Genomic DNA, 17,981 nt, shown 5'->3' on the forward strand with positions numbered 1-17,981 from the left:
CAGATACGTCCAGACTTCGTATAGGCCATGTCAGAGTCTTCATTTTATTTCATTTGTATTTTTTGCAAGTATTCTCACTCAGGATTTTCTGGTAAAAGCCAGGATTCATTGTTCCATCAATTATTCAGGTCCTGAAGACGAAAAGCAGCCCTAATTCATCACGCAATCACCCTACACCATCCTAATTTAATGCAAAGAACCACTGTCCAAGCTCCTGTACTTATCAGCAGGCAAACATGCACACCATTACTCGCTTGCAAGGGCGTTATTGAGGTAGAAACACACACGAGTTATGCAGTCCTGGGCTACGAGAGGCAGTTTTTGGATACATAAGCACACAAACACACAAGTATATTCAGCGTACAACCACTATCTGTCTGTCTTGCCACCTTTATCCCAAACTACCCTGAAACACAATATTTTAATTCATGTATTCATTCATCCAGTCAATTTTAATAACCCTACTATGTGATAGAAAGTGAGTCCTATTGTACAGCAACCTGTGTACCAAAGCCCGTTGAGCACTCAGACAGATTTTTGCTCCCCTTCAGAGAATAGACCTAAAATGAAAAGCCTTGTCTCCTCTACCACCATCATCCTCCCATTCTCCCGTAGAAAAAAAAAAAACAACCCATAATGGGGTACTGGAGGCTGTCTATCCATTTTTCTGCCAAAAGAGGAGGGAGCAAAAGAGAGAGAGCAAGTGAGCGATAGAGTGAGAGAGACCAACAGTGAGCTCATCATCCTTGATTAGGCCTGTCACCACCAGGTAGGAGGCGGCAATTAGCCCTGGCCAGGCCTTTTCCAGTGAGACATGCACATGCACACGTGCCCGCACGTGCTCCTTCGCACACACATGCATAATTACGCAGACACAACTGACACTCACAGGCACACACCCATACACTTGGGAGGCCGACTGAATGAGGCCGGCATCTGTTAGAGAGCGATTTGGCTGGTGAGTTTAAGAAAGAATGGCTCGATGGATGCATGGTGAGCAATAGTGTGGCACCATGGCAGGGAGGGATGAGGAAGAGGAGGGAAAGTCATAGTGAAGGACAGAGGACAGGGAAGGCGGGGAAAGTTTATTTTTAATGGAGGAGAAGCGGGGACAATGAGCGGAGACGATGAAGGGAGGGACACAATTTTGAATAATGTAAAGGCTTTGTGGCAAAATTAACAGGCAGAAGAAAGGACTTTAATGAGTTAAAGTAAATGGAAGGAAGGCGGAATCGGGAAATAAATGAAGAATGCTGCCGGAGTGAAATCGATTGAATTGGGACAAAAGAGGGAATGATGAAGAAAGACATGGGGGGGAATGAGTGATGAGGTGGTGCCTTGAAAAAAAAAAAGCAGTGGGGCGACAGTGGGAATTGAATTTGAGGGGACAGATGGAGTGGGGAAAGGGGTTTGGCTTTTTTAAAAAAAGCCAGGAGGCAAGGGGTGGGGTGAGCGGGATGGGAGGAGGGGTGAGGTGTTGAGATGGACAGGGAAGAGGAGATTGGTTGTTAGGTTTTGATAGCATGTGCCAAATCGATTGTAGCTGACTAATCCAGTTAGTTATGGCAGAGGCATGCAGAAGAAGCGCTTGTGGGGGTGTTAGGTTGTAATGTGTGTGATGGGTCGCTTAGTTGTGACTGTGTCGCGTCTCCCTTTCTGGATGTGTTTGCATGCGTTTGATTGAGGCACGGCTGGACTCAAATGGGGTAAATCTGCTTCTATGTTGGAGTCCTCCAAAAAAAATATTCTTACAGATATTTCAAGTTAAATGTCAGTTGAATAGATTATAATAATTCACCAAGATTCATATTACATTTAAATAAGATGTCAGAAAACATCTCACAACAGCACCACTGCAACAACAGACTTACAGTAAAATGATCATCGGATGGCTACCATGACCGACACTTCACTTTTGCTGAGAAGGAATTCTGGAATGTTCAATCACTTCATCTATAATTGCCTGCGTTTATTTTTCCTTGGAGGCCAAAGCATAAGAAATTCTCCCAGACCCAATAAATGCTACCACTGAACATATTCCGATTAGAGTCTGGAGGCTGAGGAAAGGATTTGATGGTAATTTTACTTTTTTACCATTTTTTTTCTTCGCAGACAGTTGGCATTAGATTAGGGCTGGTCTAAGAGAGGCATGGCTTCTAGCAAATTGTGCAAGTTGAAGGGCAAATGCCCCTCTGAATTTATCAACTTATAGCTCCAGTCAGCTGCGAGGGATGTGATGACCTTAAGATACCCTCCTAAGGATGCTTTTTACAGACATTCCATGTTGCATGCATGTTACAGGAAAGCCGCATCCTGTCTGTCTGAGCATCATCTTCCTCATCCTCAAATCACCGTACAAATTGGTACTGGCTGTTTACTATAAACAGTGTTGATACATAATGTATGTTGCTGTTGTTTTCTTGTGTGTTATTTTGTACTTTCAATCCTGCTAATACTATGAAAACCGTGAACTTGTGATTTGATATGTGGTTGAATTGTCTTATTTTTTTTCATAAAGTATTTGATGTATGATTAACCCATAAGGTTTCACCATACACCACACCATGTGGAAGAAGGTCAATTAAAGTACAATATGACAAAGAAACAAGCAACAAGTCAAATTCATTGTACTCAACTGCTGTATCTTCAATATTTTACCGTTGTCTGTGTGTTTCAGTTCCAACATTGTAAATTTTTATTCACCTTTGGCCTGACAGAAAACATCTTGGCAAGCGTAGCCTTGGCGCGACATGAGATCACAAAGTATATTAACAGGGAGAATTGGTGGTTTGACAGTGAGCTACGTTTTTGCCAAGTTTTAGCAAATTTACAGTTTGAAAGATGCAGCAGGAAAAAAAGTTCCTGTGCAATTAATTGTATGAGGCCTCAACTAAAGAATATGTTTAGGAAGAAAGCATGTCTCTGGTGAACTTTATCATTGTCTAAATCTGAAAAAGACATTTTTACAGAAGAAAAAATCTAGAATTGGAATTTGATGCCTGGGACACAGATACTTCACAAGTACCTGGATGTTTAATCTCATTCAATGCTTTGACTGTCCATTCAAAAGTCAGGAAAATTATGACATAATCATGCACATCCTACTAAATTGATCTGATAATTGTTGAACAAACTTAGAAACCAAAGAGAATGAACGGGAAGTAATGCGTCAAAGGAGAGAAATCTTAAATAGATAAATTGCTGCTACAGGGAACAAGATGAGTGGAAAAAAAAATACTACTAACCCGTACACAGATTTATTGCATTTTAGAGCATTTGCAATCTATGGAATAAACTGGCAAATGTTCATTGTTTCAACTACAATCAAAGCACTTGAAGTCAATGTTCATGCATGCAGGGCATCACAACCATAGACCGTAATCCATGCATTAACAGAGGAGCAACACCATGACTGATAACTGCATAATGAGAAGAACACTAACACATAAAAAATATGACATAGTTATGGCAGTCTTACTCTTTTCCAGTCATTTAATGTGACCATTATTATCCTAGAATATACGTAGCTTGAGCATCAAAACACCAATGAACACTTTGGAGTGAAAAGGTCACATATTAAAGGAAGAAAAAGCAGTTTAATTGTATGCCAAGGTCATAAACTGCAGGGCTATAAAGAGATCAAATAATAAATCAAGATTCCAAGCATTTGGAAATGTAATTTCAGCTTTAAATGCTCTAGTTGACAAAGATGGTCCACTTTCTTTTTTCTTTTATTAAAAAAGCAAAACATTTGAGCAGTGTTGTCTTGGTAATGTTCAATAATACACCAATCTTCAGGGTTATTTCCTCCCTTAGAGTGATTGGGGCTGTGCACGGACAACTCCAGTGACACAAAACAGTGAGGAAGTCAGAGGGTATCCACAACCAATGATCAGTTTGTTTGTAAAATTAGGGGCCTGTTTGACTTCCGTGGCTTCACTGTATCTCTGCAGGCTCTGTTTCTTAGGATGATCAAAGATTAATCATTGGGGTTCAAACAGTTCTTTCTTGAAATAATTACATATGTCTGAAGTAAGAAATTTAATCCCTTGGAGGAAACTAAATGCATAAAAGCGATCAGTACAACGATTCAAGTCAATTTATAAAGAACTCATTGAGATCTTTAATCAATGGGTAATTTCCACATTTTCATGTCCCGTGGACTGTGGTGTCAAATGCAATCAAAAGTGTCAAAACCTGAGTATGTGTGTGCGTGTGTCTGTGCACATGTATTTTATCTTCACACTCAATATCCACACTGCACTGAACAACAAACGGAACCAACCACTGTGGTGAGAATCCAATTTTCAACACCCAGTAGGTGATACTGTGTGCCTTATGGCAACTTCCACCATGCCCATTCTATTTACATCATTTCAATTAAAACAATACTTTTAATGTTTCTCTAACAAATGTGATGTTATTAACTATGATATTTTACAGAATTTGGATTGATTAACAAATATTTGTATGTAGAAAGCTTCATTGTTGCAGCTCATCATGATCAGGATGCTTTTTTACGATGTAGTGTCTAAAAGCATAAATAACCAACACAACCAATAACCGATTTTTGCAACTACACCACAATACCTAGAAAAATATAATATGTGATGCAATACTCTAGTTACTACTTTCCTTAAGATTAATTTAGTTTTTTGTGTGTGCTTGCTAATAACATTACATTTCTTTGCAATGCCTCGCTGTGGCAGACAGCAGTCCCTCAGTAATTAAGTGCAAATGCCAGAGAGAAAGCGAGTGAGCAAGAAAGGAAAAAAAAGAGAGAACAGAAGAGGCTCAGCTGGTTCCTTGAACATGAAAATAGGTCTAATTAACAGCGCTGACTTCACACATGAGATTGACTCAAAGGGGAGTGAATTTCAGGCAATTACTCATACAGCAGAATATCATTTAAAGACAATTCATTTTGAGACGTCTCCCAATTTAATACCCTTTAGTCCTGGTCTGATTTAAAAAGCAAATAAATGTCCTATATTTGATAAAGTTTTCATGCATTTCACAGTTTGTTTTGGCAGAATAACTTCTCCCGATGTGAAACTTTAGGAATTGTTTAATTTTAAGTTCCAATTTTGTGAGCACATTTAAAGGGAAAAATACAGTCAACATGAATACTGCAACTGCCTATCTTCCATAAAAATGAAGACATGTTAAGCAATTGTATTTTGCCCCAAAAATCTCTCATTCTGCTTATGGTTTAAGATTTAAAGAAAGTTAATTATAAACTCTTCCCATTGGAGTAGGTACTTGATATCAATGTGTGTGGACACGAGATAAACACCCTCCACTACCCAAATCCCTTTTTCACAGTGGAGTGTGATAAATAGCTACGCAGCTTCCCATCCCTAAAAAGTAAAAACAACAGCCTGCTCAATCCTTTCCTTTTTGTGTTTGCAAGTCGATTAACATTTTTTTTCAATCAATTTTCTTCCCCACCGCTGTATTTAACCCTATCTTCCCTGAGTGCAGAACAGCCATATCTCACCTTTCCCCTCTCCTTCCATCACCTCTCCACTTTCTACAGCCTCACTGCCCCACTTGATCCACCAACCCCAAGCCAACATTATTCTAGCAGAGGAAACGATGAGGGTTAAAAGGCGACCGCAGCCTAGTCTTCGAGGAATTAAAAGGAAAGAGCTCGGGGAAGCGGGGGATAAAGACAGGGCCTGTTTAAAATTCTGACACCTCTCTGCTATAAAGTAGGATTTCTGAGCCACTTGGGGCATGGGGAGGAGGAAAGAGACTTAAGCAGATGCGGAGGGTAAATGTGAGGCTTTGTTATTTCTGACAAGCACACAGAATGGAAATGTCATTAACTGACTGCAAATATTCAAACTCCATCGCTCACCCTCTGATGGAGGTTTTTACCATGTTGTTTTGTCTTTAGGCAAAACCATAGATAATCCACATTGTGCACAGGGAAAAAATTCTTTGTGTCTTATATCAATAATTCAAGCATATACTGTAGGTAGAAAAAAAAATCAAATGCCTACCCCACATAGAATTATTCATCTCCATGCTTGTTGTAAGTGTGAGTCTTTTACACTTACAGAACTTTTAAATGGGAGCAATGTCTAACATGGTGTAAGAGCAATGCACTCGTGATGAAAATATAAGATTGAAACTGGAATATGTTATTCTGAAATTGTCATTTAAAATGCTTTTGAGGACTTGCGTGGTGCCGTCAGGCATTCTGTTAAATAATTTCAGCACACTCAAAAAGATATAAATGATTAGCAGTTAAACAGTGTTGGGCCTTTTGGATTGATATATTTATACAAGTAGGACTATCATATGTTACAATAATCTTTTGCATTAAAGTACAAATTTATTTATATTATAAAAACACACCAAAGAGTCCATTTTGAGTCAATTCAACTCAAAAATTGGCCCTACTACTATGCCTTACAGTGAATTTCACGTTAATTTACTATTCACGTAACTGTTTTTTTTTCTGTGAGCGGGAGGGGAAACCCATAAAAGTTCTATCATAAGTGAAAGCTCTAGTCAAGTGGCTCAGCCACCCTCGTCCCCCTCAGGGGGCTGTTCTTCAACATGTCGAATTTCCACTGGTTTCCTAAGCAGTCATTACCCCATTTCAGCAGGAGTGACATGTTTTACATGGCTCATCTGTTTTCTGGGTTTGGTCATGTGACGTTGGCTCTTTGACGTCAATTTTTCTTTTAGCAGTAAGTGGCAGTAGAATGTTGCACTGAACACACTTTTGAAAATATATTTTTACATGATTTCCCCTTTTCACCGAACAAAGAGCTGCCTTTTTGATGATTTTTTTTTGCTAAGCTATGTTATCACTTCCGGAAGCCTTGCACTCTACTTTGGATAGTTCCTGTTTGTATTTATGCCACAACTAAAACTGTCACCATAGTAATTGCCTGAGGAAATAAAATCCACAAAATACTAGCACAAATCTAATAGAAATACAAACAATAAAAGTAAAAACAAAAAACATATACTGTACATATAAAGCTACATATGGGTGTGAATTTAATAGAACATTGCAAGATCCCCTGCACAGAGACTAAAGCAATTGGAAGTAGATACTGTACACACAATAAAGCAGGAACAAAAGAGGCAAGCCGAGCAGATGACAACATTTTCAGCCAACATCTTCAAGGACAAATAGAAGAGTGCTGGCAGCCACAGAGCACCTGAGGGCAGCCAGCAGAATCACTCTCCACCACCGACAACATATATTTGTCATTTAGCCTGTGGCAATTCGGTTCCCCTGAGACATTTGGAATGCCTCATCAAATGATGCCGATGTTCCCTTTCGCTGGCTTTGTGTTGTGCCCAAAAGCTGTAAGGCACATTCATCTTTGGAATAACCCAATCCCGCTTTCACTTCCTCCCCTCGTGGCTATGTTGGGAGGCGTGCTGATGTGGGTTATTTGTCCCCTCATGCTGAACAGACAGGGTAAGTGTATATGGGCTGCTGTTGTTTCAAGAAATTGGTATTGGGCTTAATATATTTAATTTTGCAGGATATCACCTTTAAAAATCACTAGGCTGGAAGTCTAAAACAATAAAAAAAAAAAATAATAACTACCTCCACATTGTAATCAACCACAATCTGAGACAAATAGAGTAACTGCTGGTTCATTTAAAGTCGTACAGTACTGTACACTCAGCAGTGTGCATGCAGCTCATTACAAAGAATGGAAAGGCAATGAACATCAGTGGCATGCATGACTTCTTTTATAAGCCTTGCACAGTTAAATTGGTGACATTTGACCTTTAATGGGCTTTGTAAAAGCTCAAATTCTTTTCAACTACTGAATGAGAACTTCTAATGAATACTCAACAAGGAGAGAGAGAGAGAGAGAAAGAGTCCAATCGTCATTGAACTGAAACATCAAAGAAGACAACTAGTAAGGTTCCCAAATACTAACAGGTACTTCCATGTTTTCACCTTACTTTCAGACGTACGTGTCCACAGTACAAATATGCCACTGTACTGTTTAATCACAATTGTGCCATAAGGAAAGTAACCTTGCAGGAGATGTACGTTATCACAACAGATCTAAAATATTGGTACTAGGCGTGGAACGACGCATTTGCCATTTTAAAACACAGCAATCAAAGTTTGCCATTATTATAGTATTCTACATCATTCCTAAACCCACATGGCAATATCCGTCACACAATGTTGTGCTGCTTGAGATGGGAATATTTTTCCAGGTTATAATACGGATCATAGATGATGAAATCTCTAAATGACTTGCAACTGTACATTGAGAAAAGTTCTTAAACTTTTCAACATTTTCACATGCTGTTGATGGCCCTATCCTTGCTTCTGAATAACTGAGTTAAAAAAGCACTCTGGGATTATGTTTATGACATAATCTAAATTGAATTGCTGCTCTGAGTTAAATATTAAATGTATATTAGAAGAAACCCCGTGAGCTCTATCACTGACCATACGCTATTGACTTTTTCATCACTAAAAAACTAAGATTGGGACCAACTCTGACTCATTCACTCCACCATCTGTAAAGTTGCTGATGGGAAACCTTTACTACATGTTTTATACTCTAGCATCACTTCTCATGCCTTAATTTTCCAGCACGGGTCTGTGGTATTGATCTACGAGCGAGCTGATTGGACAGAGCGATTAATGACCTCCAATGAAAGAAGTAATTCTCTGAGGTCTATCCCTTGAAATGCCACGAGATTACATCTTCTCCCTCTACCGGAGCTTCATCATCAGCACAGATAATACAGGGGCAGGAGGTTTGAACAAACCATGACCCCCTGTGTCACAAGAGAGCATTGTAAGTGTAGATCTAAGGTAATTTTTGTAAAGAGCATGGTCTCTCTCGCTCTTTTTGTTATCCATTCATTCCCTCACAGTCTACATCCTGATCTCTGTGTCACCCCTCCTTTTTCTCTTGCTCAAGTCCTCAATTATTTTCAGAGTGCCAGGCAAGGCACTGTGGGGGCACAGGGGACCATTTGGACTTAGTACATTAAAGAATTCATGATTTGAAACCACCATAGCCCACCCTGACGACTTTATGATATGACTTTTCAGTGCCTGAAGCTCCTTCCTGTTCCCCCACCCTTTTCCACCAGACTGGCTTTCATTCCCCCCTGACGACTGACATTGATCTATCCTTGAGTCTTTTAGCTCAGGGACCGTAAACTTCTGACTCCTGACCATTAAAAGAAACAGAGCAGCTGATATTTATGAATCTGTCCGTAATGATTCCCATGTCCATTTCTTGTGTCACCGTCTGTAAATTGGCCTGTTGATTTCAGGCACAAATAGTCACGTACTACATGACAGCAGACATCTGAAAAATAGATTGAATGTCCCAGCATACCAAAAACAAAAAACAAAAAAACAGTTATTGGAAGATAGGATAAAGCATACTATGTGTGGAGGATGCCAATAATTGTCTGCTGTGCTTGTTCTCTTTTATTTGTAATTAAAAACAAACAGTCCTAGAGAACCCACAGGTAGCAAACATCCACGAAATACCATCAGCATAATTCAAATACAAAAATGTCCAATAATATTGGTATGCGTATATACAAAAGAAATTGAGAGTTATTCATTCAGTTATTGTTGTAGATCTAATGTTTTGTTTCACTTGATTGATTAGACTGATAGAAGACTACACTTTTAGGAAAAACAAGACAAAATGTTTTAAATATATTTGATAAGATTGCTCTCAGAGAGTCGCAATTTTACCAGTGATTTACTTTTATTTTTAGGTGGGATTACTGGGTTCAAGAGGTGGACCCAAGCTGGGTCCAGGAGTGATTCAATGCAAGCAAGAAGCAACAGCAAATATTGTGGAGGCATTGGTGACAAGAACAAAACATCAAACAGTGATACACTCCAAAACACATAAATTCACATTATTGGGTTAGTAGACATACCACTGTGAGAGCCCGAACCATCTGCATGCAGGTCTGACAAGCTGTAAACAGCTAGTTGATTGCGGATTACTTGCAGGTATGGACTTCCAGAAAAGAGGCACACCCACCATGAAAAAAAAAAAAAGCAACCCACAAGCAAAGGAACCAAATAGAAACTCAGCCCGCCAAAATAAAGTCAGTGGACAAACACCATATTCATGTCAGATGTAGAATAAGGATCTTCAATGCCCTTTAGAAACATTAATATTAAAAAGCCATACATAAATCCATTGGGGGAACAAACACCATCCCACCAATGCAAAAACATTTAGACCACCAATGTGTTTACAATTTTTCTCATCTTACTTCTGAGTTCTGCAGCAACGTGAATGAGAATGCGAGGCAGTGAATGGCCCTCAGCTGCTTTGTGAGTGCGTGCCAGATGGTCTCCTATCGCTGAATCAGCAAATATGGAGCACTTCTTTGTTTAAGTGTGGTTGTGCCATCGTTACTCTAAAATATTTCAACAATCTACAATATAACAATCATATGATGTGATGAGATGATTATTATTTAACTATAATTTGTTTCACAATAAAAAGAGGAGAAGGTCTTTTCATGAGTTAAGCGAATATAGCAGTGATTATATATCACAATGTTGTTTTTGTATTTATTAATGTGACTTGCTATAAGCCCCTAAAAAAAAATTCAGTCTGTGTATTTTCAGTCAGTAGTTTCTGAAATGGTGTGATCATGTGGCAGGCAACATGCCACATCTGTGCCAACTGCAGGAGTTAGTGCTTCTCAAGAGAAGATGACATCATCCGTTTTCTACACTCACTTCACCAGCAAGTTGTGCCGCAGTGGAGTAGAGAGGGGAGCTGCCTTGCTCAAGTGCAACTGTTTACTGACGTCAAACCTGAGACTCTTTGTTCACACAACACATTATTAGAAAGTAAATAATTGGTGTTTTGAGATCTTCAAAAATAGTGACAAACCTAGACTATCTGCCGGATTGGTAAATATATACAGCATTCTATTCCCATAACTTTTATAGTTACCAAAGTCAAGATATTTGTAGTGCCAATGGCATATAAATGCTAGAGGGATAAAAGCATTAACGCAGTCAGTCATTCAGCATTTACCTTTCTGTTCTAGCCCTGTAGGGCATCTAATTTAATTGCCTTTTTCAGGAATGCTGCATATTGATGATTAGGTTTGGATGCAAGCAGTCTTTGCTATACAATAGTGATATAGGGACATCTTCTGGCCAAACTGGGTACTTTCCTTTCTAGTAAATCCCCATCTATAAAGATTGGCTGCAGGTTTGAGACATCTGGTTGCAAATAACATTGCTCCAGGGAGTCTTTGTCAACTTTCCAGCTTGCTGTTTCTACTTCGCTGTGACATTGTGAAGGGAAAGACATTGCTTGTGAAAAGCATGACCCGCAATTCAGTGCTGTAGTCAAATACCTCAAGCCCTCACGTGTCTCAAATGTAAGAGACATTCTTTCCTACCTTGGCTGTACCAACTCATTCAAAACAAGCTGTCCTCAATGTGGGCGGCGTGCTACTCTCAGTGTGAGTTCCCTAATGGCCATAATGGAGGACAAGACCATTTATTATTACAGGAGGTGAGGTACATATAAAGCTACAATTAAGGAGAAAAACATCCTGGTGCTTGTAGAGGGCAGTAATGTGACTCTGGGAGTGATGGATGCCTAGGGAATGAGTCTCACAGACCAATGGGAGTATCTTATCATCTGAAGAAAGTGGGGGATCAGTCATTGAGGTAAATTGGAAGGAGAGGAGGAGTAAGGATAGTAGGAAATGAAGTAAGACACAAAAAAAATACTCCAAACATACTACGATTACTACAGTATGTTTTCTCATCGTCAAACCAGTTGCGTGCAAATAAAGGTTGAAGTGTTGTTTTATACATTACAAATCCATCAATTTCGGGTCAACGTATATCCGATGGAATTATTGGCTAATAATTACTATTGATTGTACGTGTGCTCAAAAGTGTTTACATGAATGCATTTATCTAATGGAGTTTATTACATACCTGACAGTGGCTCAGTGTTCCAGTGCCAGTTTTCAATGCAATACCACCTGAGTCTCGAAATTCTCTGAATCTTTTGATGATATCCTGGACTCATGCAGCCCCTTAATTCCTTGCAATTGTTCGTTGAGAAAGATTGCTCTTAAACAGTTGGACTATTTGCTCATGCAGCTGTTTACAAAGAGGTGGACCTCGCCCCATCCTTGCTTGTGAACAACTCGAGCATGCTGATATGATGTTTGCACCATGCAATGTCTTTTTAGTGATCTTTATCTGTATAATCCCTAATTCCAAAAATGAGACTAAAATGTCATGGCACTCTATCCGATGTACACACCTGTGACATTTCTAGAGATTTGGTCATTATGTTTATCACGATGCCCATGCATGTGAAATGCATGTGCCTATGTAGATGTGATATTTTACTCTATCAACCATTCAGATAAACTGAATATTATTTTGTGCGTTCCAGAATGTTTCTTTGTCTCAGAGTTATGTGATTGCTCGTGTATGTTTTTTTTAAACTGATTGGCAAATGCCTTTCATTTGCAGCGTTATTGGTGTGCATTTTCTACTGTGCAGATCAGTTTATATGCAAATAGTGAAGATAATCTCCATGTGGATGCGTTAGCAAAGGCTTCCGTTGATATGACTGTCATCTTACACAGACAGACACCAAGAGAGCAAGGATGAGAATTGCATTCAGCAGATAGAACAAAGTAAGTCAGTAAGTCAAGACTCAGTAACATCACTCATCTGGTTGCCTATTTCTGGGATAGATATGCTAATCTAGCGATGTGTTTTTCAATGTGAGACAGGGAGTAAAACTGCCTGCAGGTATACCAGCTCTCTATACCCAGAGGCAAATAACATGTTTATATTCTAAATGCAATGCGATACTGAGTGGCCTCTAAGGTACACATGACTCATATAGTGTGTTGAGGCAACTGGGACCCAAGAAATGCATGTGTGCTAAATACGATGGCAGCTAATTCACCACTTCCTTCACATTAAGGAGAAAATGATGAAATGAACTTAATCACGAATCAATATTAAGTTGTTCCAATAAAAAATACAATTGTAAAAAAATACTTAGAAATATAATACTAAATGTTCTTTGAACACTCCTGTACTTTATTAACCAGAAGTAGCACGACAGTTGGTTTCACCCAAAACACCTGTTTTTGACCTCTAAGTCTGTTCACTTAAGTTTATTGTGCACAAAAATAAATGGCAGTGACTTTGACGCTAATTGTGTGAATGCTGAAAGCATTCATTGCCCACTACCGTGCCAGAAAAATCTCACTCTTTGCTTTGTTTTTGTTCTTTTATTTATTTTTTTTGTCCTGGTCCCATTTATCTTTCTGTCTTTGGGTCTTGCTGCCTTCTATTCATCTAGCTCTCGTGCTCGGCCACCTCCCTAATATCCCCCCTGCAGCTATGTTTGGGACTCTACAGGAAAGGAAGCAATCTTAGATTTATTTTACCTCCAATTTTCCAATTTGAGAGACCCCTGCTGCTGGAAGCAAATCCTTGGAAGGTCTGATCGAGTGAGTCGTCCAGTTAAATTAAAGTATGTCTTAAAAAATGGCGAACAATTCCGCAGCCTGCTATGTTTTTAAATTAAGTGACAAGAATGTAACACGGGTTGTTTTTGGTACACATGGGCGAAACAATCAGCGACGATGCTATGAATTTACTCAATCTAACAATGAGACAATGCAATTTGTAGCCTGACTTTGTTACATGTTGGTCTTGGTAATTCATTCTGCCCTTTTTCCACATTGTGGAAATCCTTCACAATACAGGACAAGATATTTTGATCTTGTGTCAATACATATCTGACCTATTGCTAAATGTAGCTGCACCGGATATCTTATTAAGTAACTTTCTGCAAGAATAAAAAAGCAATCAACTCTTTTGATAGCACAAGTATACCTACCTGTAAGGTGCACGACGAGATGAGGGAAGAGAGAGGAGTTAGTCATGACTGTTAGTGTCATAGGATGCAGCCCAGGCATCCCATCTATTGAGAAGAAAGGGGGGACTCTTGGCATGGTGAGCCTTGTCTAATTGGAATTGGTTTGGTGCAGCTAGTGAAGCATGGTTGGCTGTTGCCACGTGCTGACAGTTGCTTGCCAGTCTGCCTATCAAATGAAACACACAGATGTAATAATGATACCACTAATAATAATAATAATAATAATAATAATAATAATAATAATAATAATAATAATAATAATAATAATAATAATAATAATAATAATAATAATAATAATAATAATAATACACATTCATGTGACACAAAACACCAAACTCCAAATTATTTGAAATATATTGACCGGTCGTCGACATGGCAACAATTTGATTACAGACACTCCCGTATCCACGGTAACAGAAAGCAAAGGAAGGCCCCCTTACAGATGCTTTTGTTCTTAAGTGCATCCCTTGGAGACTTGCACACATGCAACTCTAATCCCCTGCTTGAAGCTTTTTCATTTAAATTACCAATTACAGAGATAGGAGGACAGAGAGAAATGAAAACCACAAAAGAGAGAGAGCATGGGCGGGGGTGCAGTGTAAAATCAATGACAGATGGAACTGCAAAACATAAAGCAGCACGAACCAGAGGTACTGCTGGGTTGGAGGTTTCATTCAAACCAAAGTAAATGAAGATTTTGTAAGACTGTATTATGTGCAAGTCAAGCACAGTACCAACAGGAACTGCATTCATGTTTATATGAGCCAGTCTAAATTTGCATTACCTGAAAACATTGACTCGATCCGGAAGTGTAGGTAATGGTTTAAAAGTGTATGAAAGTAGTGTGCATTACTCACTAACACTGCTCATAAAACAGTCAACAGTTGAAACAGAATAGTTGCTGAATGACTACAACGGCACATTCAAGTTGGAACATAATAATACTGTATTGTGTGACAGCAAAGGACACTACTGGCCAAAATAGCTGCTCCCCGAGATGGATGAAAAAGGATGGATTAAGATGCTTAACACTAATTCAACCAACATAATATTAATCAAATTACCATGTTCCAACTACTAAGTGGGAGCATATATAATATATATTTTTGTAAAAAACATTTTTGCATCAATACTGCACCGTAAAGTACAAATCACCAATGAATAATCAGACTGTGCACACTACACACTGGCTCTCCTGGATTGGTTTGTGGTGAAGGCACATGTGTGCTTCTGTGTTAATGTTGTGTGATTTAACATGATTTATTGCCGCTAAATGTTTCTCATAAGTAATGTGCCTGGAGAGCTGAACACAGAATATTACTGCTCAAAGCTATACATCATCCCTACAGACCTAAGAGTAACCACAATTTAGTGCAAATGTTCAAAATGATATTATTAAAACAAAGCAGTGGCTGGGCGTCATTTTGACTGTTTTTGTTTGTCAATGTTTGTGTAGTGCCTCCTATCATTAGGCTGTATTAAACAGTTTGCTGTACTTTTTATTAGTTATGTGATACTATACTATGATGATTAATTATATTATCATTTCTGTTTATTTTCTTGCCATAGAGATTAACAACAGAAAGAAGCTCGTTGCATGATAGAAACATTTTTTCACATTTTCACAAGTGTTTCTGCAAAGAGTGTAAATGTCACAACAGCTTAATTTCTGCACAGCTCGAACTTTTGACAGCTTTTTCCTGATAAAATGATCACTTCCATTGGAGCATCACAATTTTATCCCCTCCGGTCAGTAGAATATGAAATACTGTGGAAGTCAAGAGTTTCCTGCTCTGGCACGATGACAAAAGAATCAATAAGATGAAGAATGGACACCATAGCCAAGGATAAGGTTCTTCAGATGGATAGATAGTTTCGGCCTATATCTCATTTATCATGAGTTGTGGCAAGGGCAACTGCAGTAAAAACAATGTGGATGTGATTGAAACAACGGCAATGCACTTTGGTTAACTTGTGACTTTTTTCAATGTATAAAGAAGAAAACCTGAGCTATTTCACAGTCAACAATCAAAATATTGACTTGACAAAACGATACAAACGTAAATATGATTTAGAGTTAAAATGTGCAGTTTAAATAATTGCTTAGATTGTGTGTGTGAGTGTGTGTGAAAAAGTGACAATTATTCAGAAGAGACATTGGTTCTTTAGCAGAGCAGGGTATGTTGTCCAGTAGATGTCAGCAATGTTGCCAATAAAGCTTTGGTTCTCTACTGCTTTGTTTGTATAATTTTGTGTTTCAACAATCGCTCCAAAAAATTCCCTGAGCGGAGTAAGGCTAATCACTTTCTGTCAGCCGTAGGTCATTACATTATGTTTTTAGAAACATGTCGTACATAGAATCAAATGGTCAATCAGAATAGAAAATAAGGTTGTTTTGTATACAATTATTTCCTTCTGATGCTAAGCATCTTTTTACAATTGGTGAAAAGTCAGGCTAATCTGCTTAGTTTTGTGTTATAAAGAGTAATATTTTAATGTTCTTATTTTACCAGTTTGGGGCATAACATCCTTGTTGGGTTCACATGGACCAGCACAATAAAGCTTTATCAACAACAAATACAATCCAGGAAGGCATACCTTCAGTGCAAATTGTTTCTTTGCTCAGACACTAATAATCCCTCTGCAAGCCCTGAGCCATATCTTTTTTTTCTCTCTCCCTTCCTGTAATGAGCTGTGATCTGTTATCAGTCATTAGAGAAAGCTTGATTATTCAACTGGTATTCTGCACACGCTCACAGAGTTCCCCGAAGGTGACCTTTTCATATCACCATAGAAACTGCCTCGCTCTACACTGAGATGCTCACTATGTACTGTACACAGAGTAAAGGAGAGAGACAGACAGACAGACAAGCAGGAAGGTAGAAAGACAGAAAATTGAATGAGTATTCTTAAAAATACAGTGGAACCTCGACCACATTTGTAACTCAAAAGGTTCAGAAACTGAAGTAATGTCTTCCACTGGCATTAACTGAAATGCACATAATTCATTTCAGCCCTATAACAAAGTGATACAATAGTGCAATGTAGAAAGAAGTAAAATCATAAAGGAATTTTTTGCTCATTAACTAACTGAGGGGAGGGGGTAGAATTTAAAAATCTTCTTTCATACATACACGTGGGCACAATAAAAGATAACAATAATAATAATAATAATAATGAAAACGATAATACTAATAATTTATGAAAACTCACCAATGAAAATCTGATTTAAAAAAAACTAATCACACAGACATGTACAAAAAATGATGATACCCCTGGAAACGATTTAATAAAATTCAATCCTAGAGACATCAACCAAAGTGTGTTGTTTGATTAACATCACGTGTCTTCAAAGATTTACGCAAAATTGTCCCAGTTTTATGACAACATCCTCATTAAATAATGAATATATCAAAATCCATAATGTAAACCTCAGTTATTTTGAGATTAATACTTGCAAAATGAGTGAGCATTGTGCGTTACTGGCAAGTATACTTAGTCAAAGAACAAAAAGACAGCAACAGGTCTGGGACCATGCTCCACAGAGATTTAAATCCCCACACAAATAATAATAATCCTTCAGCAACTCAATGTAAACAGAAGCGTCACCTAACAAGCCATCTGTCTGAGCAGATCTGTTCCGTTATTGTCGTTGCCCGTCTCGTTGACTGCTATTCTTACACGTTATAAAACACAGTAACAGGATATGAATGGGGCCACAGTTTAAATAGATTGCGGCTCAAATTGACATTTCCTGAAAAGCATTTTTCAGCTCTTAACTGCTCCGTCTATCTATCTATATATCTATACATATATATCTATATCTATCTGATTCTTGCATCCTGTTTTGTTGAATTTTTAACGATTATCAGTCCTATCCAATCATTGCCTGGTTATTTATACACGGCTCTGAATCACGATGTTGTCATGGAGTTGGCACATGCGCAGCAAACAAGGGACTCTGAATCATCGACGGGAGAAAGGGAGAGAGGGAGAGAGAGAGAAAGAGAGAGAGAGAGAGAGAGAGAGAGAGAG

The 17,981-nt window shown here is 38.5% G+C and overlaps 1 long non-coding RNA gene across 3 annotated transcripts in view; it reads right to left on the reverse strand.

The window, feature by feature from the left end:
* The window catches only part of LOC148392138 (uncharacterized), a 37,312-nt gene extending 27,286 nt beyond the window's left edge, over positions 1 to 10,026 (reverse strand). For all 3 annotated transcript variants that reach the window (XR_015860754.1, XR_015860756.1, XR_015860755.1), the window contains exon 1: positions 9,922 to 10,026. This is a non-coding gene — a long non-coding RNA (uncharacterized LOC148392138). The remainder of the gene's footprint in view (positions 1 to 9,921) is intronic.
* Positions 10,027 to 17,981: the final 7,955 nt, after the last annotated feature.

The sequence above is a fragment of the Syngnathus floridae genome, chromosome 10 (assembly GCF_059516105.1).
Source record: "Syngnathus floridae isolate MCC-2025c chromosome 10, RoL_Sflo_1.0, whole genome shotgun sequence".
In the NCBI taxonomy this organism is placed as follows: domain Eukaryota; kingdom Metazoa; phylum Chordata; class Actinopteri; order Syngnathiformes; family Syngnathidae; genus Syngnathus; species Syngnathus floridae.